General features: G+C 37.9%; 1 long non-coding RNA gene across 2 annotated transcripts; it reads right to left on the minus strand.

Moving 5' to 3' along the window:
• Positions 1-1,294: 1,294 nt before the first annotated feature.
• On the minus strand, positions 1,295-27,188 carry LOC109145334. Of its 2 annotated transcripts, XR_002046665.2 has the most exons (4): positions 27,020-27,188; positions 22,209-22,273; positions 19,572-19,667; positions 18,098-19,350 (listed from the first exon to the last, which is right to left on the minus strand). It is a non-coding gene; the product is annotated as an uncharacterized LOC109145334 (long non-coding RNA). The 2 variants fall into 2 exon arrangements; XR_002046664.3 differs by lacking the exons at positions 18,098-19,350; positions 19,572-19,667 and adding an exon at positions 1,295-4,725.
• Between the last annotated feature and the right edge of the window lie 215 nt (positions 27,189-27,403).

Below are 27,403 nucleotides of genomic sequence, written 5' to 3' on the forward strand. Positions count from 1 at the left end.
GTCGAACACAAAACGACTCCAATCTCATGACATACTAATTTAAATTGTTTGGATATTGTAATTTAGGAGGAGGAGTCAGTCCTAGAGTCATTTTGGGGATTGTAAGAAGGAAAATACAGCTGGAGAAATAACAGAAGATGAATTCTCTGTCAGAGACATTAGTTAAGTTGTTTCTTGAATGATGTTAAGTGAATAACATTACAGCTATTTGATAGTGATGACAGATAAAATTATCATGTATTGAAAAATATATTAAAGATTTGATTCAGAGGCCATAATTTTGACTGAGTATACCAACCCCCTTTCTCTATTACTATAGCAGAAGAAAACATTTTCAATTCACCCATCTAATTTTCTTGAGAAATTAATCCATTCATATCTCTGCGTGATATATGCTGTTCTCAAATCCAGTTTCTAATCTTAGTTGCAACCTCATAAATCTTGAGCAAAATTTACAGCCACCAGGGAGCTTAGGCCACCAAAGCCAATTACATTGATGTAAAATCCATGTACATGAGATATTTGGGACAAAAGAAGAAGAGAAAGGAAAATGAGAGACTATTTAGGCCAGGGCAGGAAATTAAAGCAATGTCAAAATCATTCCAGATGTGGCTTCTAGCAGTCTACCTTTATCAATACCTCTATCCATCTACCTCCAGACATTTGTCTTAGATTTCATGCCAGTGCATTTTTAGGAGTATTTTTCATGATAGTATGTCTGAGTATGAGCAGGGTCCTAGGTATTGCATGGCCCTGGTCATTTTCTGCCACAAGTTAGAAACATGCCTGCAAAAGTCCAAGAACTAAGGAAAGTTAGTTTCTGCCAATCATGACTTACACAACCTGAGATCATCTGCTGTTGTGCCTTTGGCAGGTGAATAGCAGAGTAGATCCTTCTCTTCCCAGCAAATCCCGTATAAATTCAATCAATAACACATCAAACCTGTCTGATGATGATGACACAGAAAGCCATGTTTGACATCTCTCTCCCCTGACAAATTATTCCCCCCTGACAAAGAATTCTCGTCTCTGAAAGACAGAGGACAGCCACATACAAATCACATGTCAAACAACTGTAAAATTTAGGATCCCACTGCCTGCACCTACCAATAAATGGAATACAACAGCTGTCTCTCCTGAAGGTTCGCTGGCATTCAAAGTTTTCTTTATTTATTTACCCCTACTGAGGGCATAGTGGAGTGAAAAAGCATACAGGCTTTTTACTTCACACACAAGGAATAAAGAAGACAAAACTTTGAAATTGCATTTTGTGAAATGTTTTTGGGTTGTTTTATTCAAGCAGTAAACATTGTGGTATAAAAATAATCTTTACATGAAAAACATATTATTCCCAGCCCACAATACACTCTTAATTTGACATTTGAATTTAAAAATTAATGGGACTGGTGGTTTGGTCAAAGAACATGTATTTTTACTGACATAACAGAAGGTTGCCGGTAAGTTTCATTATATTTATTACAACTGTAACTGTCTTTAAAAGCATATCAATGAACAGTATAATTTTAGAAATTAGAAGGAGTTCTGTGAAAGTAAGACCAGGTTTTGTATTTTTATTTTCTCAAATAAAACAAGCAAATTTACTCATCGAATTAATAACTGCAAAATATATTCAGAGCTTGGCAAGCATTTTCTGAAAATTCTAATTCTTTAAAATTCAATCGGAAAGATTAAAATAAATGTTACTTATGTATCAGATTGAAAGTCTTCAAATTTTCACCAATATTGTTCCACATAATTTGATGAACATTTTCTAAAAAAATATTTGAAATTAATGAAAGCCTTTGAATTGTTAGAGAAGTTGTAAATTTATGTCTGCAAAAATATGCCTAGAAAGAGTTTTTCTGCTGTCTGTACAAAGTTCTGAATTTTAAACTAATGCTGATGAGACAACTGTGGTTGAAATTGTTTGGGATTTTTACTTTCTAGAAGGAATGTTAGTCGTAGTGAATTTTTAAGCATGTCTGCACATAGCAGTTAAGCTATTTGCAAATCATATGCAAAAGAAATCCATTTGCATGCAGTGAGATTTAGACCAGCTATGAATCCCACAAAAATCCTATGTCAAATTCCACAAAAATAAAGATGTTTAGCCACTGCTTTCAATGAATTAATTGCTTATGTTCATAGAAACACTGACCATATTTCCAAAACCTCCAGAAAGGATCTTTCCAAGAGCATCAATGTATCTCCTCTGAAGTAGTTTTGCAGAATTGCTCCCATAACTACCTCAAAGGCTGGTTCATTTTTGAAATAAATATTGTGGTCTTTATACAACAGAAACCAGATTCATTGTAAATAGTGCAAGGACACATATAAAAGGACCTTCCAGCCCATTCTGTGGAGTGGAAATCTCCCAGGGGAAGGTGGGTGGTGTTGACATCACAGCAATTTTAGTAAAGAGTTCTGTAGGAATTCTGCTGATGTACTTTTTTCCCTCAAAGTAAGTACTTCACTTCTTGGTCAACCTTGACCACACATTTTTTGTAGTATTTGTTCATCTCTCATTCCTCAAAGAAGAAAGTTTGTCATAATAATTTTTCTCTTTCCGTGTCTTTCATTGGCTTCAATTTACCCTGTACCAGCAGCTAGGTTAAATTCTAGCCTGAATCCATTTTCTATGTTTTTCTGAAGTTCTGTTTGCCAAGGTTGTATTGGTGATTAAGATATGAATAATCTGAGATTCCACTTGCCATGTCTCATTTTTTTTTTATTTTACCTTCAAAATATTCCATTTCTTTTTCATAAGCAGAGCTAAATCAACATGGATTCAAGATTTTTGATTAGCAACAGACAGCAGAAGGAAAAAGTTGGAGGAACAGGGATAAAATTGGAGGAACAGGGATCCCTATTAACATAGAGATCGTTTAGCCAAGAAACCCTTTACCACAGGGTGTATAAGGAACAAATCAATTATAATCAAGCAGTTCAGAGGTCTTCCTAGAAGAATCTGGAAGTGGAATAGAAAACGTCATTCAAAACTCTCAAGTGTATTTTGGACAGAGGCAGAAAGCATGGAAGTTATTTTACTTTTTTGTTGCAACTAATAGCTACTGAATTTTGTTACAGACCTTTTTCGCAGATGGTCATACCTACCTTGCAAGACCTAAGGCAGATACTCCCTGAGGTCAATTTTTGAGGGAATAGATCTGGCAGGAGCATCATGCACCTTCCAAAATGCTCTCCCAGTTCTGCTGGCCACAAATTCTTTACTGACAGCAGTCAATGATGGAGATCTCAAGAGGTTACTGTATTCAAGTCTCTTACTGCACATCCTAATTCAGCTTGAGTCACTTTCACCTCTTAACCACAGCCCCTGAAATTTCCATCATCACATCCTTCTCTCATATCTTCTAGCTTCTGGGTCAGCATGTAAGCTACTGCCTGTTTAATACTTTTTGGTGTGCTTCTGCTCAGCAGTCTGTGTCAGTGACATAGGAAGGCCATGTGTCCTAAGACTTGCTCACTGCGTCAGTTCTCTCTGTCACTCCCTCTGTCTTCTCTGACGGTTCATGGTTCCAACAGTAGGAAAGAAAACTGTTCAATGGCAGTGAACTCTGCTCACCTATTTTGCTGTCCTTTCTGATTATTTCAGTTGTGGTGAGGAATGGACTCCAAAACCATTCCAGACAAGTCTGCAAGTCAAGCTCCCATGGTTTTCAAAGAGGTCCTCATGTCTTTCAAGAAGAATCAGGATTGGCTCCCTTTCAGGTCCCGTATACTTTTGAATTCAGGAACATCTTCTGATCTATTCTGATGCTTACGTTAACCTCAAAGTAAAGTAGGCAAGTAAGGTCTTGAGCATGCTAGGTTATGCATAACAGTCTGGATGTTGCCTCTCCAGGATAATCTGCATTGCACAAAACCAAATAGTTGCATACTAAAATTTTTCTGGATAAATCGACACACTCCTCCACATAGGTAAGATGCAGCAAGGCACTGCTTTCTGCTCTACTTTTAAGCATACTGCCAGCCCCCATGCCCTGAAATCTTACAAATAACTTGACAAATATTTCAGATATCCTAGTCTTGAGGATTTCTGTGTCGACAAATGCAGCTAACATTCTAAGGAGTGCTTGATCATCTGACAATATCCTCTAGTCCAGAAGAAATAAAGGCATTGGACTTTGGTGTAGCCTTGAAACACTACTGTTCGAAGTACCAAGAAGTGACTGCTTTCAGCACATTTAATGTAAGAACATGATTGTATGCATCAGAGCTGCAGTCAGGATCCAATTCCTACGCCATTCAATGCAGTCAGTCCCATCCTTGGGGCTGTAGAGAGTCCTGGCCTCACTGGAATAGAAATCTGTTTGCTCTGGTAGTTTGGGTTGGTTTATTGTGACTTCACAGTTTTGCAACAGTTTTATTGTACCCGACTGTCGGCATGAGGGGAAGAGAAAGTTCAAGAGAGAAATACCAGGACTTCTGCTGGGCTGGAGATGCTTCCTGCCACAGTTCTCCTGTAGGTGGAATGCAACATATTTAACGCTGCCATAAATGGTTCAAGTTTTATTAGAAGCAGGCAAATGTCATTTCCTTCACAATGTAAAAAGTACTTTAGTAGACTTGTAATATTCATCATCACTTTTGTGTGGCATCCATGGGCTCTCTTAGCAGCTGAAATACAAATGGAGAAAAGAGATTCCCTGCCACAAGGACGTCATGATCTAGTCTTTCAAAAAGTGTGCTGAAGGTAGTGATGGGCTGGAGAGAAAGAAGAAGAGACATCAGCATTTTGAAGCAGTTATGCATTGGGAATAAGTTCACATCCCAGCAAAAAGACCAGGAAGAATGATTGTGCTGCTTTTTACATTTTGGAAAGGACAGAAACAAAAGGTTCTAGTAACCGTCTTCTTGTAAAGTCTCATGGAAACTCCTTTTTCACGTGGGACCTTGATGTCCTGGGATCAATACAGAGGAGACCATCCAAACCCTTAAAGCCTCACCATGGTAAAAATATGTTTCTCAGAAGGTGTTCTGGTAATATTCATGCAATTGTAATTTTATTCCCTCTACTTTGTCCTGTTACAAAGGAAAATAAGGTTACTATTTTAAATGCGGATATTGTTGTACAAATGGCCAGAGCAATGTTGCATGAACTGTTTCCATGCTTTTTGCCAGGCAGTTTTACAGATGCTGGCAATAGAACAGCAATGACTTGAATCTATTTCTTTGGGAATGAATTCATCAGGCTTCACTCACAGCATAATTTGAGCAATACAGGAAGTTTTCTGCAAATCTTTAAAAGCATTTAAGAAGTGCCTCAATCAGCATGAACAAAATGTATGAAGAGTTAATTCCTAGGTTCTCCCATATTCTCAACTATAAGAATAATAGGACAAGTTCAAAATGAAAGCAATTTTTAGCTTAAACAGAATTAGTCTTAGCAACGAATTTGGGTTTACTGTGCCAAACTGTTGTTTGGGTTTTAGGGTAAAGTTTTCTTTTCCTTAACTAATTACTCCCTAGTTATCCTTAAGAAAAACTCAACATTTTCCATTACTCATAGCATCTTGCATAGCTATGTGGGATTTATTCCTGCGTATAGATGAAATGGAGATCATCCTAACCCTCTATTTTATTGTTATCTGTCATTGTATCTTACTTCAGAAACACGCTATGCCTCAGTCTTTATTGAAAATTTTCAGGTCATGGAGAGCTCAAGTCACCGTCTTTAAGTTCTCTACTTCACAGAAATCAAAAAAATCCCACTCTAACTTTCTAAAAATAAGAATATTCCTTCTTATATGAAAAAAAAGTATCTGAGTGCTGTCTCTGTGACTGGTGTACCATACTGCATCCTAGATCACACAATGTATCACATTCACATTTGGTGCAATTCCTTGGCCCATTCTCTCACATAATAGGATTCAATAGAAGACATTTCAGAGCAGAGGGGCTTTAGCTGAATGGATGGATCCTTGAGAAAATCAAGGCAGGACCTCTATAGAAACAGATTTTGGTGATAAGGCAAAGGTTTCCTCAAGATGGTACCTCATTTAAGGGTCACAAAAACTTGCAGCAAGACTCTGCAATTGAATGGGACTATCAAAGAAAGCAGCAGAATCACACAAGTAATCGCAGCAGCTTCGATCTGAAACTCCATGTGATTGACCCCATTTACTTTGACACTGATCATTCTGTTCTTCATTGCTCTATATGGAAATTTTCACCTCTACACTGTCTGCCAGTCTCAATGGTAGTGATGATGAAATGGTGGAAGTACCATAATGTTCTCGATGCATTTGTTTACTGCTCATAGGAAGAGGTGGAGGTGGAGGTGTTTTTTCAGGTGAGGCAGCTGTGGAGCACTGGCGCTAAGTCTGTGACAGAGCTCCCCCTGATGGTGCTCTGCAAATGTAAATGCACGGATGGGGGTCCCAGGTGCTTCCCCTCCAATTTCCGCAGCAACAAAGGCTGATCAGACCAGTTTGGTCTGGAAAAGTCTCCCACTGCATTCCTCCTGAAAACAGATTATGGATACTACAGAGCAGGACCCATATTTTTTTCATTAAATGTTAGAAATCCCCGTCATCCCTAAAGATAAATAGGGTGGTTCTGGTGGTGGTACTGAACCACGGAACTGCTGAAGGCCTCACAGAGAGGAGACAACGGAGCAAATATTAAGAGCATTTGTTGGGCTGTTGTTGTTGTTGCATTTTCTCTCACTAATCCCTTTGCCATGTAGAATAAACTAGCTCATGATTTTTTGAATCCTTGAGCTTGGCAATGCTGTTAACATGTAACAGAGTTTGTGTCTGATGATCCTCCAAAATAAACTGACTGTATGTGAAGCGGACAGGGGAACTTGGTCATCAGATGTAAATCCTCCACTGCAGGCTAGCAGTATTGCCAGGGCCAAGTACTGAAAAATCATGAGTTGGATCCCTTAAAAATCACAAAATTCTCTTTAAAATCATGACTGTTGCATAAACAAGCACATTTTGGTTTTGATTGCTTTTACATTGTCTAGTGGTCCTTGGAGCCTTCAGGCTACGTATGACTGATACTTTTTATTTCCAGATTTCTCCCACAATATATGGCCTTGAAACATTTTTCTTTGATATATGAACACTGACGTTTTAACAAAAATCATATGAACCCTCAAACTAGGTCTTTAATGAAGACACCAAGATCCTTGCAATAAAATGGAGCTAGGGAGAATTGCATGGTCTAAGCATAGGGCTACTGAATAAAAACTTTGAATTATAAACCTGTCTGAGACAAAAATCTTTACCTCAATTCCCAGACAAAAATCTTTACCTCAGTTCCCAGACAAAAATCTTTGCCTCTAGTTCAACTTCTACATCTGCACAGCAGGACTAATGGTACTTTATCCCAGGGCTTAATGAATATGGTGATTTTACCATTTATCTTACTCAAATATCTTGAATATAAAAAGGCTTTGCAAATTCTATACAGTATTATTCCATGCTGGTTTATCCTCTAACGAAAAACTCGATCATAGCATACATTCAGGTTTTTAATTTTTCTAACCAACATGTCCTAGAACAGGGTTTTTTCTGTAGAAAATAACAATGAGGGGGGCACAGAACACAGCCTCAGTGGGGTGCCTGCTCCCTGATTTGCAGCCACTCCCGGGACTGGCTGGCTGGCGTGGCGCAGCTCTGCCTGTCAGTGCTAGTGGAATATTCCATTATACATTAAACAATGTTTTCCAAAACAGATGAGTTATTTCTTACTGAAAACAACAATAACAACCCAATCCCCTGGAAGAAAACTTAAATCATCTGTATTACCCAAATGGCAGGGCAGAGACTATCAGTGCAGTTTCATTCACAGTGTTGTTGTCAGAGCCACACCTAATGACCTCCTGAGATGATCTTCATGCCCTGAGATGGTACCATAAGCATAGGCATTAATTTAGTACCAGGAACTATAGTGATTAACTTCAAATGACTGGCTGAAATACTGTGGTGAGATGCTTCTGAGCCTGTGTCAGAACAACAGGCTAGCCAATAAACACTGGCTATCACAGTTTGCATTTAGATCACTCCCTTTATCCAAAGCACGTTATAAATATCAGAGATTTTTTTTGTCTCACCCCAGACAGACAGATAAAGCAGGGTTTAAGAAGCTCCACAGGGAGCAAAGTCAGGCATCTGCATTTGCTATTAACAGTACAAGTGAGTGGTTCAAGGTCCAATGACTCTGTCCCCCACATTTCCCTAAATAACCAAGCACTGCAATATTGCTGCAGTTTAAGCACCCAAGTCACAAACTGCAGTCAAAGTTGCTGGCACAAGATCATTAGCAAATGACTCCCTTACTCTGTTAATGTCCTGGGTTCATACCCTAACCACTAATTCCTGTAGGAAATGTATTACTCGTTATCATGGTTGAGTACATGATTCACACTTTCTGGAAGGTTTCATTTTATTCTTGAATAACATAAATTTAATTTTTCAGATTTTCTGATGTGAACCAATGTAAATCATCCTTTAGAACCAGGGACATGTTTCAGGGGAGCAGTTGCTCCTTTATTTTGACTTGTACTTCTCCCGGGGGCATATCCCCAGGAAGTTACTGTACACATGGTGTATGTGGGATTTAATAAATAGGAAAGACATGAAATTTAAGTGATTTTTGGCAGTTATCCCTTTGTAAATGTTAGCTTTTTCCCTGCAAAGGGTGTGTAACCCTTAGTGAATCAGCCTTTTAGTGTTTTATTTGGTAACAGACTTAATAGTATGTTGTACAGTGTCTAAAGGCTTAAGATTAAAATGATACGTATCCGGTAAAAGGACTGAGCTAATCCCCACCAGCTGGAATACAGTGCTGAGGGGCCCTCCTTTCTGGATGGATTTTGCATTGGAATTAAGACCTCTTCTTAAAACAAATGAAAGAAAGTTTGCAGAAGCAAAGACATACAGTAGTGGAGCAAAATGAAGTTGCAGCAATAAAGCTACAGAAACCCTTCTTTTGACTGGTTCCAATCTTCTGGACTAGCTCAGACAAAGCTTGCTGCAGTGCTGGGGCAGACAGCCCTTTTCTGCTGTGTGCAGGCATCAGTCTAATAAAAAGCCTTCTTCCCGATTTGGAAGATGTATTACTTCTGGATTCAAATGCTTCCAAAAATATATGAGATGTAGAAAACACTCCTCATTTGCCAGAAACACATTGGAGTTTTGCTTACATTACATTCTTTCCTCATATATGTTTGAAAAAAAAAAAAAAAGGAAAAGAAGGGAGGGGGGAAAAGAGACTGTAATACATTGAACTAAAAACTTTCATCACAATGATAAGATATAACTTTGGGTAAAGAGACTGGGAGACAGCTCAGTCAATACTGTCTTGAAATCTTCTTTTACACCTCTTTCTGAAGTATAAATATGGACTTCGTCCAGTTTTCCCAATCTGAACGACTTTGGCTGGGGGAGGTTGGTATGGAAGTCATTTCCCCTTTAGGTGCAGTAGCTGCTTTCCACAGACTCAACAAAGACATGAAATATCATTAACATCTGATTCTGAAAGGCTGACAACCACTTCTTTGTTTTACACAGCCGTCCAGGGAAAGCTGCTGTGTATTACCATATCGCAAGCAAAATTATACCTATTAAGCTCTGATAGGAGCTCTGGAATATTTCTCTCATTTGTCCTGGGATATGGTGATTGAATATGTCTATTGTTTCCACAACCAACATTTCATAATTTAAATGGTATTACGTGTAAACATTGCTTCAGTTAAGGGTGGGTATTGCTGGGCCAGGCTCCTAAGCCTGTGACCTGTTTGGGACACGGTTACAAGGATAAGGGCTAAAACCTCCCATATTAAAAAGCCAGAAAGAGGTGAGATAGTTTATCCAGTGGGTGCTGAATCACAGTAGAAAATAGTCTCCTCCTTCTTCAAACAAGCAGGAAGACTCTGCAGGCCTCAGCAATGCTTCTCTGCTCCACAATAGAAGGAAAGCAAGTTGAAAGTCTTGCCCAGGGGATTTCTCCACTCCAGAACTCATTGGAAAAGAAACAGGGAAATGCCACTTTTTATGTGGGCTTAATTCTAAAAAACAATCAAAGCATTCCTCTAAGTTATTTTAGAAGGTGCAAAAAGTGTCTTTGTTTTTCTCTAATTCTCTCTAACAACCCATCAGGATCACACTATTAGTGCTAAAATCTTCTATCAGAAATTAGATTTCTTGGTCATATACAAGAATTATTACTCTTTTTTCTTTCTTTTTTTTTTTTTTTTTTGGTTAACTGTATGAAAAGAAAATTGAATTTTCAAGTAATGAAGTTAGCTAATTATTTGCAGGACTGAGCAAATCCTCATCGGATGAGGATTTTTTTTTTTTTTTTTAATAATACATATAATTAGCATAAAATAAACCTAGTACTATAAGTTAAATGTTTTATTTGAAGGAAAGACTTAAACCTGCATGTCTAAACTGATCCAGTTTTAATTATTCTCAGGTTCTCAAATCTTGCAACAAGCATAAATAAAAACTTCCCTGTTCCTCTGTCAGAAAAAATAGTTAAGCACTGTTATCACCCCCTTTTTACAGAGAAACTACTTCCAAAGCAAGGAAATACTTTGGTGAAAGGTCAAAAAGAGCATTTGTGTCAGATCTGGGAACAAAATTGTTATCTGCTGCCTTCTAGGCATTTGCTTTAACCACATCCTTCCTTCCAGTACACTGCAATTTCTTTTCACCAAACATTTCTTTACTGCTTATTTCTTCTTATAAAGCTCCTGAAATCTAACTGGAAAAAAGAGTGCAAAAACTTTACACAAGGCATTTATGTCCCTCTTTTGTTCATTTTTTCTTTAATATTCTAGTGAAAACATTTTCTGGAAATTCAGAGGAATGTTGCAAACTGAAGTGCTGCATGAAGATACTTAACAATAATATCACCAAGTGGCATGATCTCCTAGGGGTGCAAGCAAATATTCTGTGTTACAGTTATGACTTTCTATTTGAAATTCAGTCCTTGGTGTTATTTGCAGGGTCAGCAATGAAGGCAGTGTGGGATACTCTGGCAAGGTTTTGGCTCTTAAGCTATCTTGTGCAGGTTGCCCTCGAAGAGGCATTTGCCCCCATACAGTGTAACTTCTCTTCTCCCAGAACTACTGCGTATATGTAAATAAGATAAGTTACATTTGGAATTTAATGATCCTGCACCACTTTTTTTCTCCTTTTGCAGAAAGGTGCCCTTCAAAACACTGTTTGGAAGGGAGGTCAGCCTCTGTCAGAGTATGTCAAGAGAAGATATTAGTTTAAATTCGTGTTTATGCTGCCCTCACCTGAAATATAAGTCCAAGATCAAATATTAAGTATTTGAGCATATTCAGCATAATTCAAAGAAAAATGGCCAAGGCTGTATTTTGAACTTTGGGTTAACTTACCTTAATGTACTCTCTCACCTTATTTTGATCAATATGTTCATGTCTTTTTCAGTCATAGAGAGAAGCAAAAAGCAAGAGCAAGATGTGCTTTTCATTCTCTCACGCCATCCCTGCTTTTGCTCACTCACTAAACAAACCAGTTACAATACTTTATTAGCCTCCTTTCTGTGTTTATATTCCAAAAGCCCTTCTACTCCAGTGTCTGTCTTTTCCTTGTGTCAGGCAACTGGCTTCAACTGCTTCAAAATCTCAAAAATTTGTTGCTAGTAACTCAGTCTAAAATTTTCAGACAGTGTATTAGGCTGAAGTAAAGCACACACGATGCAGTGCCATTGGGGTTTTCTACCTGCTTATAGTAGCTTTTAATTTGCTGCATTAAATTAATAGCTAATTTAATAGGACTTTTAATGCAAGGCATTTTCATGTGGAGTTTCTCGCACTACAAATCACATTGAGGTTTGTGTACAAACACGGTGATTCTCGTCCTGTTTAGTAGCACAAAATCTAAAATACAGACCTGTTTTTTGAGGACTTCCTCTGCTTAATTAAAAAAACCTTCACGGAAAATTTCTGCATTTTGTACTAGATTTGAAGGAAAAACAGCCTGAACCATTTAGTTAATTTTATTGCCACATTTCCCACCCCCAAATACACTGATAACAGAGTCTTTTTTAGGACTTCTAACCTTAATTGCCTGGATAGTGTGAAGCAATACCTGATTGGGGAAATAGTAAGCATTTTCACCTTGTTTTTAGATCATTCACTTTATTTGGCTCAGTAATTTGGCATGTTAGTATGTCTAAAAAAATAAAAAATAAAAAAAATTAAAATATTTTTTAAGGGCACAGCCACTTATATTTTATGCAATTCAATTAACTTCTCTAAAAAGTCTATCTAAATTCCATTAATGCTTAGCCAATCACATTGGATTAAGTTCTTCTTCTCTATTTGTCTCAGCCCTGGAGTTTTGACCTTTTACTTTTGTGAGTTTTCTTTTATGAATCTCTTTCCTGGGCACAGTATTTATCCATGTTGGTGGTACCCGAGTGGAGAAGAATGGTATGGGAGGGAGGATTGATGTGACCAAGCAAAGAACCTGCCAAGAAGTTCAGAACCTAAATGCTTCTTCGGGTGTGAGTCCAACTTCAAACTAAGACCACCAGTGTGTTTAAAGTATAATGCAAATTCTCCCATAAATATTAAGGGCATTTTATGGCTAAATGACTGTATATGCAAGGCAGGGTTTTCTGGACAAGATCTCTGCCATGTTTCATGTTGTTTGGTTTTAGGACTCGACTGCCGTGCAGGCAAGAGACTGGCCTCGTCTGTCATTTCTGGGATGGGGAACGGCAAGGCTGCAGGCAGCTCAGCTGCATCTCCATTACTTTTCCATGGACTCTTTCATAGGGCTGAAAGTAAAGACCAGGTGTATGTCTTTGTTCTCCTTAGGTAAATATTTCCTCTTCTCCAGCAGTGTGCCGTGCAGGGCAGCCAACATGTATCATTCTCAAACAAGCAAGGGAAAAAGAGATTTCTTGCGGTCTGGACTACCTGCTCTCCAACAGCAGGGATAAGAAGAAAGGTGATGTTACCTTTTCAGCTGTAGCTGCTGTTCTGGAAACACCTTCCTAACATGAACCAATCAGTAAAGCTTTGAAAGCTGGCTGAATCTCTTCATACATAAGCAGGAAGTCAGTTAAAACATGGGAGATTCATGACATTGTAAAAGCCTGTGAAAGTGATAGGCAAGAAGGGAAATTGCCAAGGAACTAAAATTTGACCTCTTTCATCCCATTGGTAGCAAAACTTTGCAGTGCTGCCAGAGGAAATGAATCAACAGAACTCAATTTATAAACACACAAGATCAGACAAAAGTGACATTAAACATTTACTGAGCTTTCAAAATAGGAGCTGCACTTCACATATCAATACTTAACAGAAAAACATGCTTTTAATCTTTTTCTTTTTAATGAGCAGCTCCAGGGAATTAAATATTTTGGGTATTTTAGGACTAAGTTACAACACAGGTGAATCTGATAGGGTTTCCATTATCTGGTATCAGGTAGGAGCTGTATATCAGAAAGGAAGGTGTGACAGAATGCCCTGTCACAGAGATGGAGCACACATTGAGTGTTTATTTTTTCAGACTGAATATCCAGTCCCCAAGGTGAAACAATAATGAATGACATCTTACTGACTGCCCAGACAGATATGTTGTACTTTCAGATAATATGTAGTAATTCAATATCAGTACTCATAAAATCTTGTGTTCATGGAAACCAAAGGAAAAGAAACTACTTTGCCCAAGCTGGGTCTCAAGTTAACAAGATAAATGTGGGGGGTTTGTGTTATGGTTTTGTTGTGGATTTTTTTTTAATTCATGATTTGCATTTTAATTGGGTTTGGATACATTTCATTTTATTTATGATGTGTTGGGGTTTCACATTTATATTTTTGTTTCAATACACTTGGTCAACCTACATTTCTTTTTAAGTCCTTTAGTCACTCTTTGTGTGAGATGCAGAAAACATGTAGGCCTTCGTTTTCCGAGCCTGAGTAGGGAAGTGGTTGTACTTGCACAGACACTATTAGTCTGCTAGACACATGCTCTTGCTTTTGGTCTCCTGAAACTAGACATTAAGCTTAATATTAATATTGATCAAAAAGGAAGGACCATGCCTATGAAAATATTTGGAAAAAAATTAATAGTTTTTCAAAAAGTTTTTCAGAGAGTTATTTTCCTTAATTATGACAAAAAGTCAATGTTTTCATGGAAAGAAAACATGACTGATTAAAAATATGGTTTGCTTGGAAAAAAACCAAACCAATTTTATTTTGTGAAGCAGACCATCAGAATGTGCAACCAATACCTTTGGACAGAATGTGTGTACCCTGAATTCCAGCCTACCAGGAAATGCCCTCACTCTGCAGTCTGCAGATACGTAGACAGGTTTGTCACATGAAAGGTGTAAGGCCTGGGAGTAAAAAGAGAAATCATATTTATTTAGATTATAAAATGTACACTACTGAAATGGAAACAATCCAAGCCTCAAAGCAGCTTCAATGGAATTAGAATGACCACTTCGATTTCCTACTACTAAATAAATGGGACATATCATTACAGCAGTCTGACCACTGCCACAACAAAACCATCTTATGCATCTCCAAAGAGCCACAGAAGTTCCTAAACTCACCCAAGACATTAGGAGTTGAAAATCCATAGACAAGTATAGGTCTACTGCTAGCAGTTGTTGATTAACCTGTAAATTATGTGAAAAAGGCAAATCATTTTAACAGGTTCCATCTGTAATTAAGCTGTAAGTCATATCAATGTCATGTATTGTTTTGGAATGGAAAATTGCTGTCTCTATTACTGAGGATACTTGATTGCCCAGAAAATTAAAATTCTTTTCCGAAATGCAGACGTTGGTGATTCACATCTAGGAGTCTTCAAAGTATTTTTTAAGTAATACACAGAATTAATTAGACAAGGGAAGTAACTAGGTAAATTTAATTTTACTTCTGAAAACACAACATTCAGAACTTGAGCTTACATAAAACAAAAATGCAACTTCCAAGCAATGACAATAATCAAATTGTTGGTCAGCTCGCTAAGAGGAGAACTTGATATTCCTAGAACATCAATAAAACATATTATAATTTATTATAATTATACAGATTTTTCTAAAACAGACTAATTTATTTTCTGCTTAGAGGACTGCACTACTCTTCCCTGGGCTTAGGGGTCCCATCCCTTTTGGTCCTGGGTCATGGTAAGAATGTTCTTCTCTCTGAATGTTGCTTTCTTTACACATTATGCCTCTCTCCTTTTACAGTGAAGGGAGGGAATGGAATTCAATCTGCTGTGAATTCAAATAATTATACGTTCAATCTATATGTAGCACCAAAGCTTAAATATTACTGATTGACAAAAGAAACTGAAGATGAAACCCCTAGCTTATCATAATGTTGTCTCACATAGTATTAGTAATACCTGGCACACACTTCATGTTCAAAGCAATTCAGAAACATTAAGTAATTAGCCTACATATGATTTAATGCCTTCTGCCAAGATTGCTGTATACAAGCAAGTTGCTGGAAGAAACAGGAACTAAAACCATATTTAATCTGAGAATATGAGTAAAAGTTATAATAATAATTCTTTCAATTTTTCATCTAGGCTTTTGCCCAACATATTTTACAATTTTTTAATGAACAGGAGACCAAAATTCTGGTTCTTAGTTGCTCAGTAGTCACACTGAACTCATCAGTAGAGATATAAATCCTGAGTACCCATGACTGACAATGGGAGGACTAGACTGACTGTGTTATGTATTGTATATGGCACCTACCCTCTAAAATTCTATCACCCCCTGCCAGCTGCTGAACAGAAAAAAAAAAAAAAGTAAAAAAAATGTAACACAGTATAAATTAAGAACACAAAACCATGTAAAGGGAGGTTTTACTATTTAAGGAAGCACAAAGAACTAAGGAAGGCTTTCTTGCTGAAACAGATTCATTGTTCTGAGCAAAAGTCAGAACTTCTGAATAACACAGACCTAGTCTGGGGTTGTGGTTTTTTGGCTTTGATTTCCTCATTTATTTATTATTTTCCACTGTTATTTTCTGAATTAACCACAGTCTCTGCCTCCATAGTGGAAAGACATTCTTTTGCTCCCTCTGAATGGCAAATAATTGGCTCTCTCCTACATATCTTGTAATCCTTCTCTTTACTCCTCACCTTTTGTCAAGAAGGTGGACAATGAGCTGAAAAGTCTACAGAAGAGGAGTTAGTGATCCATTTAGCTCAGCAGCAGACCACAACAAGTTGCTGGAAAAAGCAAGCCTCCACAGCAGCAGTATATCCCCTGGCTGTGCCTCTTTGCACAAAGCAGATCACCCTGCAAAAAATGCATCAGTTTCTTCTACTCTTTAAACCCCACAATTATGGGTACATTTTTATCCCCAATGTAGATACATATACATTTATCCAAACAAAAAATATTTTTGAATATTATTGTCTCCATCTTTTAAACATGTACCACAGTTTTATGAGGTCTTTGGTGAGTGTAGGGTTAGTGGGAGCTGGCATGAGGCAAGTGATTGTTTATGGAGTCATAAGATAGAACAAAGACAGAGTTGTGCCAGCCAGTAGGCAGGTGGGGTCAGGATGCCTTCATTTCAATATGGATAAAAAGACAAATATACTATGATGTATGAAAAACATACAAGGAAAAACAAGCAAAGGAATGAGAAAAGGCAGAAGAAAACAAGCTAGGGAATGAGGCCAGGAGCATAAATTACGAAATATAAGTCCTTAGAAAGAAAATTACCTTCTGTGTTTTTTTGCTGGACAAGCATCAGAAAGAGTGAGCTTGGTGACAAGAGCAAGTGAGGAGGATATACTAGAGATCCCTTGAAGTAGCAGCAAGAAGGAGATGGACACGGACTAAGAGCAGCAGAGTGCTGCAGAGCCATGTATCCCCTGCCCACTGTCCTAGTGCTTCGGAAGCCATGGTGCGCTCAGCCAGCCAGCAGAGACCTGCCAACACAATCACAAGTTGGTTCCATTGATTCAGTTCCCACCCACTGGAAGGAGCTGGGAGGATCCTGGAGGTGGAGGGAGGACAGTCCCCTCATCCTCTCCTTCTCCTCCTCCCAGCATCACTGGCACTAATTCTCTCTCTCTGCACTCACTCTTTCCGTGAAACAGAAAATGGGGGGGGTGTAAGGAGAAGGGAAGACAGGAGGTGGCGGGTGCTGGTGCCCCAGCCTGGCAGCTGGGTGGGCTGTGGGGTCCTGGGGAACTGCAGGAGCCATGCAGAACCTGGCTGCTTGCACGTCCATCAGCACACCTCTGCACTTGTGGAGCGGGGAGGGGAATATTGGATATCACTTTGGTCGAGGCTGAATCTATAATTGAGAAGATGAGAGTTCATTACAGATTTTGGCCTTGGAGTGCTTGTCTTGGCAAGAGGCTTAGCTGAGTGTTAAAATCATTACCAAGTGGCCTAAATCTAAACAAACACCCACCTTTTCCATTTATTACCAGGATGAAATGACTTGCCTTGTAGAACTGAAATACCTATAGTTGTCAGCTTCTCATTTCCCAGTGGTGCATAAAATTCCCTCTCTTATGGCTGTCTTTCCCTCTGGTCTAGCTTTCCCTTATGTTATTCTACTGACAAGAATTATGTATTAAATTACAAGCTATCTGTCGCAGAATGAGAGTTTCACTTCACACCAGACAGAGGTCTGTTGTACCGAGTTAAGAGTTCCTTTCTCTCTAGTGCTGTGCTGTAAAGTGAGGCAAATGTTAAGTAAAAAAGTAGGATGACTCTAACATGATTGTAAATGATAATTCAGGCATATACAGCAAGAGAGACATTTCTCATCTTATGAATAAGTAGCTGTATAGAACCAGACAATATTCTTACAACTGTTTTTGTCACTGCAAGTAAACTGGTGGAATTGTAGGTGTAGAGGAATGACTGTAGTTATTTTAGAGATTTCTTTCCCCATGTTTTTCCCCAAGAAGTCTGTCTATATTGTTCCAGCCTCCATGAATGCTTCAGGAACTGTGACCCATTTTACAATTCATTCACACAGACTACAGCCATTAGCATGCAGAAACCACAGCACTGTCCCTAAGAGAACAACTTTTTATTATTACAAAGGAGATAAAAATGATGTATTATATATTATGTTCCATCACTGAAAACCATCACCCATGAAATATCCCTCTGTTTCTACCTCCTTATCTAAAGATAGGCTGAAAAGAGAAGAAATTGAGCTACTGATTGGGGGACTTTCCCCTTATTTTATTTGTGTGTGCAGAACATACTCATGAAGAAACATGTGAAGCAAATCACTCAAAAGAGTGATTGGAAACAAATTTAAATGAGTAGTGTTTAAATAATTAACACCTGCCAAAGTAGGAACAGAGGCCTTATTGCTGATATTAAATCATATCCTTTAACGTCTGAAACAGATGACAGTAAGTAATTCCAAAACAGTCAAGACAGGAAACCAATTTTTAGTTCTTGGAAAGTTGAATTAGTTTCAATAAAGCTGATAAAAAGCCTATTTTGATTTTGCTAATTCTACTATGGAAAGCCAGTTTTACATTAATTTTTTTTTTTTTTACTAATTTAATATACTGTAACTGAGCATTTTTGAATCATGATTTAAAGTATATTCATTATTCAGTAAACTAATGATGTATGTTCCACCTGGCTGCTGCAGAGCCCGGTAAGTAAAAACTGTGGGTAGTATCTTGTTACCAAGAACAAATACTGGACTTGCCAAGTTTCCAGTCAGTAAATATAACTCACAATAGTTATGCCAGATAGGCAAATAAGGATGTTCCGTTACAGAAGAAAAACCAAAAAAGAGATACTGTGTAGCAGCTCAGTATTAAAACTCAGCTCCATAAAAGCACGCATTGCAGAAATTGGCAATTTTGCCTGAGAGTAGACTGTGGTGTAATGGTCTGGAGTAATGCCTAGAGTTTTTTATTCAGCAAGAGTTGTGTGCGTGTGAGAGAGAGAGAGAGAGAGAGAGAGTGTGTGTATGTGTGTGTGTGTGTGTGTGTGTTTTAAAATAACATTAATGTTGAAACACACATGAGTAAAAGCAAAGCTATTCTGGCTGTCACCTCACTCCTAATTCACCTCCGTCTCCTGGTACTTCATCAAACTTGTGCTGCATGGTTTGATCACAGGTTGCTTGTATTTGGAGACTCCCTTCAAGTAAAAATATATCTGTCCATCTTAGATTTTTTTTTCAGTGTCTGGACCTCCTACAGTCACTAATGGATGTTATCAATGCAGCATTGCCTTGAGGTCAGTCTGGGCATGCAATTGGCTGAGCCCAGCAGCTCAGAATTACTCTCCAAACCATAAAGATGTGAAGCGTGGTCAAGATCTTCACTCCCTGCTCCCTGGAGAAACACAGTTCTTTCCCTAAAGGACAACACAATTCTTTTGTTAAGCAAGGACTTTCTGGGGACAGAAATGGTCCACTATTGAAAAAAAAAAATTTAAATTTAAATTTAAAAAAAATAAAATCCTCCAGTAAAGACCATGACAAATCTAATCACCTCCTGTTTCAAACATAACCCTCAGTTCTTTGTCCTGCCTTCTGTAACATAAATATAAAGAGATATTTATCTGAAAAAACCCACCTCTTAAAAACCTGATTAAACCCAGGTGATGGGGCCATCTCTGAACATGCATCGGGTGCTTTGTGTTGCAGATCCATCTGAGCAGGCCTGGCAGTGCTAATAGCAATAGCAAGACTGAAATCAGACAGGCCAACTAGAAACTTTGGCAAATGGCAACCCCAAATCCCCAAACTGTGTGCACATGTTCTCCTATAAGAAAAGGATGAAAGAACCAAATAATTTGAATGATGCATAGTCATATAACTTAATGTACAGTTGGCAGACATTCAGTTCCAGTAGCAATGGCTGTGGTATAAAGTTAATATAAAAGAGTACTTTACAGATGAGGTAACTAAGCTACAGAGAGATCAAGATGTCACTTGTTCCTGTAGAATTTGAATCAACCTTTGCAGTTAAAACATCCTTTTTCTGTATGCCTCATTTCCAAAGCACAGCAAAGGATGTTTGAGTGGCTACAGCATTCCTCAGTGAGAGCAACAGAGAGGGGGAAATCCTGGGGGAAGAGGGAATATTTCACCCCTTCAATGGCCAGAGATGGAACAAATGCAAAATATGAAATGAACTGACATGAGGTTCAGCCTCCCTTTGATTTTACAGTGGTCAGAATTGAGGACCTTCTTCCTATTTGCAAACACTGTGTAAACTTTCTCTTACACAGAACAACTGCATTTTTTTCTTAAAAAAACCCAAAAAATACATTTGACTTCTTACTGAAGAAAGGGAAAGGAAACTGAAAACTCCTTAGTTTGTATTTGAAGCAAATAGACATAGAAACGAGACTCAGAGTTTTGAAATGGAAGAAATAAAAGTGGGCTTTACTGGTTTTGCTTGTCCCCTACAGTGAAAATGTGCACTCTGAATTCAGTTATTCCACCCCACCCCCTCCAGAAGTCCTTTATTTAGAACATAGGTATTATAGAATAAACTTAAAGTTCCTTTAGACACAAATTTAAAAGTAGATCTCTCAAAAGCTGCATCTTCTTTTGTAGTTATGACAGGGCCTTTTCTGTATTAGAAACTAAACATTGGTAAAATCAAGCAAGTTCACTTTATGTCCTTACATTCCTCACTTTATTTTTTTAAATTTTAATTAAGAAACCACTTCCCAACTGCAGGCCAGCAAAATATTTGAGGGCTAAAATTAACAACTTGAAACCAATTTTTTTAATATAAAAATGTGTTTAGTTAAAATGTAAGAGGAAGTTTTCCAGATTGCCTGAGCAGACGCATACCTGCCCAGTCCCCAGGGCTGGCTGCACCTGCGGGAGCCTCTGCTCCCTTCCCGCTGCAGCAAGTGCTGCTCCTGTTGCCCCAGGAGAGGCAAGAGCTCTCTGGCAGCTGAGCCAGCAGTGCTGCAGTCACTTTGTGCCCAAGCTGGAAGATGTTTGCATTCCCTGCAGCTTGCCCATGACACAGTACCATCGACCTTTACAGATCAGCAGTGTGGTATTATTTTAACTCTTCTCCATTTTTTAAGATATCTGAGACAATAGGGCACTTAAGTAGTCCAATATTTTCAGAGTCTAAGTGCAGTGCTGTAACATAGGAAATACACCACCATCCTGACAGTGATGTTCTTTTAACAAATTCTATTTTAATGGAATACATGGATTAAAAATTAAGTCTATAAATTAACCTAGGAGTTGGATGTGAATAGGTTATTGCTGGAGAAGAGCACCACATTTAACGGTATTGTACAAAGAGGAACTGACAAGGTTGTGCCAGCTCATATAACATTATTTTAATCGGTTATGTGCTAATGACAAGAATAGAAATGAGACACAATTTAATGAAATAATGCTTTCCAGCTTTCCTTGGTCAGACACAGATTTGTCAGGTCATCTCTATACCTTGAATAGCTGCATCCTCTCCAGTAAAAATGATTCTTAAGTCCTCTTCATACTGTCTATGCAAACCCTGCTCCGCTTTCTTATTCTTCCTCGTCTAGTTTTCCAGTTTGGGTATCTACTTCTTCCTCTCTTTATTTACCTTTCTGGTAACATGTAGTCAAAAATGTCAGTCTACCAATGAAGTGCTTTTAACTGTCTTACAAATCCTCACTTTCTGTTTCCTCTCTCTCCTTTCTAAGTCTTTTGCTTTTGTTTAATTTTGCTTTATTTTGACCCAGTGCAATTCCTTTGGTGAAGCCAGTGAACAGAATATCATCCCAAAGCGTGTTCATTGAGCCCACCAGAAAGGCAAGGCCAGTGCACTGGCTTTGGCTACGTGTACAAGGCTTTGTTTCCTCTGCACTTACGTGCAAACCAAATAATTCACTGTATATTCGTCACCAATTGTAGTTTGTTAAGCTATGCTTTGACAATGCTTTGCATGACTAGAAGCATTCGGTTAGAGAACAACACTACATGAGATGGTGGCCCATTTCACACCAAAAATAATGGACAGTTTAATATCCTAAATTAAAACCATCAAAAGCCACAAGCGGCACAGTGATTATCCACACTCTTTATTGCATACTTACCATCAATAAAAACAGTTAATTCATCTCAACACACAGACTTTAAGAATGGGGAAAATTGAATACATCAGTGAGGTATTTGACTAGTTTTGTAGTTTTCTGGCCTGAAATAATAAATATAGCTTTTCTGTAAAATTGTTGTAGAGGATGCCTCTTACCTTTCTTCATTCAAGAAGCCTGTGAAGTTTCTGAAGAAAGTTCATAGGTTGTCTTCTGCAAAAGACTAAATGGTAAAAATACAAATGTAACTTATTCTAAGTCTTGATTATTTGCTCACTACGCACTTAGATATTTTGCAGATGGTCTTTATGTGTATTAAAGTGACCACAGGACAAAAAGTTTAGAAAAATTCAGCAAGAATATTATTCTGGAAATAATACAAAAAAAGCACCACCTTGTCCCCAGAATACTGTTTGCTCTGTCATAACTTTTTACAGTGAAGGAGAAAAAAACAATGGCTTAAGTAATTTTGTCTATGAATATGCTATAAAATTGATGAATATTTAGTCTTGGGTGCTTTGAGCCCATGGCTGGAAATGGGAAGCTATTAGCAAGGACCTGACTGTGGGATAGTAGGTGTTCCCACTGAGTCCTGGAGGTCAAAGCCAGTCAGTGATACTCTTACTGAACCAAAAATCTCTGAAGCGGTGCCTTATATAGCAAATTATATGTTCTGAGAGCTCACGTAAGATGCTGTGCTTTAGTTCCGCGAAGAACACAGACTTCAGCATCATTAACTAATCTGATTTATAATGAAAATTAATTATTATGGTCATTAGACTAAATGGCTTCTGTCATCTGCAAAGACATAATTGGTACAGAAAATTGTTTCATAGCTAAGGAACAATCAATCAACATGGGCCGAACATGAACATGTATTTTTTCCTCTCTGTTCTCTCACACAATGAAAATCCAAATACAGAGTGGGGGTCTGGATTGCAAGGCAGCTCCTCCCACAATGAGTAATGACCTGAGGCAGACCCATCCCAGACAAAATGAGAAATGGTATAGGAAGGGAGAGATGGGGCTTATATGGCAAAAACCATGTTCCATACTCCTGCAGCCAGTACCACCTTGGCCAATGCTAGTAAGGGAGTGACTACTCAGCAGTTCTCTCAGCAAATCTGCATCATATACACACAGCATAGTGTTTATACTTGTCTCCTTAATTCCACCTTCACTGGTATTTAATGAAAGGGAGAGCAAATATTACAGAGCTCAAGTGCAAAGAAATGTGTTCCTCTTTCCATTCCTCCCCTTGAAACCAAAATATTTGATAGAACAATAATAGATGCAACATTAAAAACAAATTTTCTTCTTTCCAATCTCCAGCTGTCTCTCAGAAGCATGAAATTAATACTGTAGTTAATTTGAATTTCCTATGCTGTTTGGTTGGTTGCCTCTGGTTCAGAAATATATCATAAGCAAAGGTGGGAATTTTCCAAACCACATCTGACAATAGACCAAAGCTTGAATGAATCATTTGAAAAACTTATGATTGACCCATCTTTCAATTAAAATTTTCCAAGAAGATAATGTCTTTATTCAGCAAAGTTTACTGCAAAAAAAAAGTACCTTCTGCATTTAAGATACTGTAAAAAGCAGAGACATAGAAAAGCAACATGGAGGAAACAAAAAAGTTTTTAAATGGTTTGGGCACTCTTTAAGAGTTTGCATCTGTCTTACTTTAAAACTTGTCTACCTAAAAATTTGAGTTTATTTATGTAAAATCTAAACCCACTAAGATACTTTATTTTAGACAATTTATCAAAAGCATTAATAATTTCAAAATACATGCACACACACACACATACATATGCACACATTGTGTGCCTAATTTCTTTTTTTTTAATAGGTAAGCAAAACCAACCAGATTTTATTTATGTTGCTTATATTGATATGAACCATTCTTGGAACTATTAAAATCTGCCTGCCGAGGACTTCACAACATTACAACTTCTTCATCTGTGTTAGGCTGAAAATAGTTAAATTGATGGAATTCTTTGTGTGTTGAATGGCTTCAGAAACAGAGAATGCTGAGAGGTTGTTCTGTGGGATAAGAGATTGCTTGTCTTAATCTGCTCCATTTCCCAATCTTTTCTTTAAACCCATTCCAGATGATCTGGAATATTCAGAACCATAAATGTATTGAGTCTGGAAATTTGGAAAGAGAAAGTATTGAAACCAGAAAACCTGACTTCCTTAAGGAAGAATACAAGAACACGTGAGTTCTCGCCAAAGGGCTTGTGCTGGGTTCTGTATTCAACTTCTGGGACATTATTTTATATAAAAGCTGGTTTTTTCCATCAGAAGATAAGCTATTGTTCTTTGTACAGTCCCATACCAGAAGAACAATTAGAATTTTAAGGAAGGGATTTACCCCCCAGGACATGTAGCATAGTCACAGCATTTTCACAAATATGTGGATCTTGTTTCACTATGTCACTCAAGGTAACCAAGCCTAAATCTATCAAAGATGTTTATTTTTGAACACTGAGGCATATTTGCACAGAATTTAAATCAGCAATAATGAAATGTTGAATGTGACTATCTCCTTGGGAGGACTGCAGGAGTATTTCAAAGACATATAGGCAATAGTTGCTGTTCTTGTTTTGTCAATGGTAAAAAGATTTCAATGCACTAAGGCTGACTGGCTAATTTTTTAAGACCAATGGACACTGAATAAGACTGCAGGAGGAAACTGTAGAACATCCAAACCTGGTTTTAGGCTACTGTCATGCTCTGAAAATTAACCTTTGCCTCTTCTTCAAGGTCACAAAGTACCATTTTTCTACACTGCTGAACAGCCATGAGCCAGCCTAGTGATGGGCAAAGTGATTAATCCAATATTTCCTACCAGAGAACTCCTCAGTGGCAAGAGCTGGAATCTGAAATGATGGACATCTAACTTCCCAGCTCACCTCCTTCTTTATCTGAGATTATAAACACAATTTCTTCCACCACTGTAAACAAAATCCTCTGTGGTATTGATGTCTTCTACAGTATGTAATTTTGAAATGGTTCAATACTAAACAGTACCCCTCTCAATTGCTGTAACCTGTAACTGCCTGCAATAAGGTTCAAACAATCACGAGCAACACAGATGTTCTATTTTTTATTTTTTTCTTTTTACCACTAAAGAAATGAGTTTTTGATTTAAAAGTGTTTGTGATCTGCTGAAAATCCCACATTTGGCAATAGGTGATGTCAGGTTTTCAGTAAAATGCAATGCTATTGAGCCACTGACAAGTGTCTTGTAAGCTATCGTCAATCAGAAAAAAAAAAAAGAGTTCCATATTATTTTCAAGGAAAAAATAAATGTTTTTGCCTGACCTGGCTATGGATGTCAAAACATGTTTCAATAACACTGGATCCTGCCTTTGATCGAAATGTTTTCAGAAATTATCACACCACTAATAATATTGAAGAGGTGGGTAGGCAGCCAAGGTAAACACACCATGTGGCAGAGGATGGGGTTGACTATTTAAGAATGACGGGGGACAAGCAGCTGTCACCGAATTCTTGTGTGTGCTATACTCAAGATCACTGAAGAGGCGGAATGTATTGACAAAGAAATATTTGTATATTCTTTCCCTTTCCCAGGCTGCAGCATTCTTATGTGCATAAATTCTCCTGACCTGTCATGTTTTCCACTCCTTATGCTGCTTTTATGGATTCATGCACATAGGGGAGAAAGGTTTTATGTATCCAATAAAAAATGTGAATGTGAAGGTATATAAACATGTAGAGTGGCTTATAATGATTTCCAAACTGCACAAACTAAGAAGAAAAGAAAGAAAAGGCAATAAGAGAATTATTCTAATAGCTTTTATGAATGTGTCCCTTCCACTGTTGTTGCCTACAGTTAACAGTAGCTGAACAATGAAAATACATTGGAAGACTGACTGAAACTCAGTATTTCCCCAGTGCAGGTATGTCTGGTCCTTTCTTTGCAGGCAAAATCTCTGGGAGGGATTATGAATTACAAGCAGTAAAAACACAAAGGCAACAGCCCTGCAGATGGATGGGACAAAATTCAAATAAAATTGAACTGAGCAGGAAAAAGGAGAAGCACAACACTTTCATTAAACTTGCAGGGTGAAGCACGTAACAATAAAAATGACATATTTCTATTGTAATAGGAAAGGCACAGTTTCTGTTTGGTCTGACCAGAAATGGGCATTTTTAACACAACTTCCACTTATGTCTCATCCACACAACTGCTCGCTATCCTATGTTCATTTACCCTTGCACAGATCCAGTGAAGGCAGTCAGAAGAGGAACTGCATTTGAAGACTGGTAGGTAGAGAATCTCTGGGAAAGGAATTAACACAAAACTTCAGAACTTCTACCCCTGCTGTCAACACACAGAATAGACCCAGCTCATGCTTGGAGTCTCAGGACAAGCTGACATAGCTGACATTTGGGCACTTACCTCCTTTTATTTGTCAGCTGAGCAAATCTCATACAAAAATCATGGAGAAGCAATGAATATCATGCTTTGCAAATTCTATTTCTACAGAATAAAATGCAGCATCCAAAGGCTTTAATGCTCCACATAGGTATTGCCTCAGCTTGCCAACTTCAGAGTGGAACCACACTTTAAATATTCTGCAGACTGTAGTATGTTAAACTTTCCAGTCTTACATATTTCAATTGATTCTTTGTTCTCCTCTTTCAGAACAGGTTAATGAAGCTAAAGGAAAGGAGAGGAGGATTGGCCATTCAATCAAACTGCAACATATGGAAAATCCAACATTTCAGGGAATTCTAGGAGCAAGCTAACACACCTATTCTGGTGAGACTAGAATTAATGGTTGCTTATTCTTCTGTTCCTTTCTTAATTTAAGGATTTACAAGCACTTCTACACACACAAATTAGGTATTACATCAGTTGCCTGAAGAAGAGATTACAATTTTTTTTTTTCCAAAAAGAGAAACTAAGCCAGATAGATGCTAAATGACTTACCCAAGATCACAGTAGAGGCCAGGCTACTCTCTACACTCCTGGAGTTCTAGTCCCATTCATGAAATCCTGATCCCACACTCCCTCCCCTTGCAAAGAAAAGGGGAAAAGTTGAGGAAGATTACTTCAAGTTAATCCTGCTACATTTTCAGGATCCTTGTGCTGGAGTGTCTCAGTGGATGTGCACCCAAATAGACAGGAAATCAAATTACTTCCCTTTTCAATTAACTATTACAAAGTTTCCCAGTTCCTCACATGTATAAAAAGTGCATTTTGAGCAGAAGCATTTAAAGGGATAACATAAAAGTCAGGAAGCAAAAAACAGAACATCAAAGTCACAGTAATTAGCTCCACATGTCTAGCTGATAATTAGAGATGTCTTTTTTC

The sequence above is a fragment of the Corvus cornix genome, chromosome 2 (genome assembly GCF_000738735.6).
Source record: "Corvus cornix cornix isolate S_Up_H32 chromosome 2, ASM73873v5, whole genome shotgun sequence".
Lineage (NCBI taxonomy): Eukaryota > Metazoa > Chordata > Aves > Passeriformes > Corvidae > Corvus > Corvus cornix.